This window comes from Carlito syrichta, unplaced genomic scaffold (assembly GCF_000164805.1).
Source record: "Carlito syrichta isolate Samal-C Ts95f unplaced genomic scaffold, Tarsius_syrichta-2.0.1 Scaffold305651, whole genome shotgun sequence".
NCBI lineage: Eukaryota > Metazoa > Chordata > Mammalia > Primates > Tarsiidae > Carlito > Carlito syrichta.
This window is the reverse complement of record NW_007249747.1, coordinates 98,821-100,184: the sequence shown is the minus strand read 5'-3', so window position 1 is coordinate 100,184 and position 1,364 is coordinate 98,821.

Genomic DNA, 1,364 nt, shown 5'->3' with positions numbered 1-1,364 from the left:
GTGTGTCACTGCACTCCAGTCTGGGCAAGAGAGTGAGACTCCAACTCAAAAAAAAAAAAGTTGAGTATCATTGCTCTACACAGTCAATTATATTTATTTTTATTTCTATTATTTATTTATTTATTTTTGAATTGGAGTCTCACTCTGTTACCCAGGCTGGAGTGCAGTAGCACACTGATGGCCACCGAAGCCTCAACCTACTGGGCTCAGGCAATCCTTCTGCCTCAGCCTTCCAAGTAGCTGGAACTACAGGCATGCATCACCAAGCCCAGCTAATTTTTTTGATTTTTATTGTAGAAATGAGGTCTCACCAAGCTGCCCAGCCTGGTCTCAAACCTGTGGGCTCAGGCAATCCTCTCATCAAGGCCTCTCAAAGTGCTGGGATTATAGACGTGAGTCACCGCACCCGGCTATTTCTATTTTTTAGAGACAGTGTCTTTTGCTCTGTCACACAGGTTGGAGTACAGTGGTGTGATTATAGCTCACCTTGAATTCCTGGGCTCAAGTGATCCTCCTGCCTCAGCCTTCCAAGCACTGTGTTATAGGCATGAGCCACCATGCCCGGCCAGTCTAATTATACTTTAAATAAAATTTAAATATAGAGGAAACTCATATTTAATTAACATGCACATATTTCCCATTCCCAGTGCTCTTTACTCCTTGTGTGGATTCAAGTTTCTCTCTGGTATCATTTTTCTTCAGCTTTAAGAACTTTCTTTAATATTTCTTTTTGTACAGACCTGCTGGTGACAGATTTGATTAGTTTTTATTTGTGTGAAGGGGATTTTTTTTAACCTTCATTTTTGAAGGATGTGTTTGCTGGATATGGAATTCTAAATTGACAGGATTTTATATAAAGACTTTAAAGATGTCCTCCAATTATCCCTGGAACTGCAGGCATAGTTTCTGTAGTTTTCATAGTTTCTGACAAGAAGTCCACTGTAATATGATATTTTTTCCTTTGTATATGTGTCTTTTTTTTCCTCTTAGGCTGCATTTAAGGTTTTCCTTCTAATACTAGTTTGTCAGCAATTAGATTTTAATGTATTTGGGTTGAGGTGTATGTTTGTGCATGTATGTGTCTGTGTGTGTCCTATTTGAGGGTCATTTAGTTTTTTTGTGTCTATGTGTTTATAGTTTTCAGATTTGGAAAAATTTTCAGCCATTATTTTTTCAAATGTATCTTCTGCTCCCCACTCCTTCCTCTCTTCCTGAATCTCCAATTTAATGTATGTTAAACTGGTTTATACTTCCTGCAGGTCACAAAATCTCCTCTATTTTTTTTTTTTTTTTTTTTTTGAGTTGGAGTCTCACTCTGTTGCCCCGGCTGGAGTGCAGTGGCATGCTCACAGCTACCACAGTCT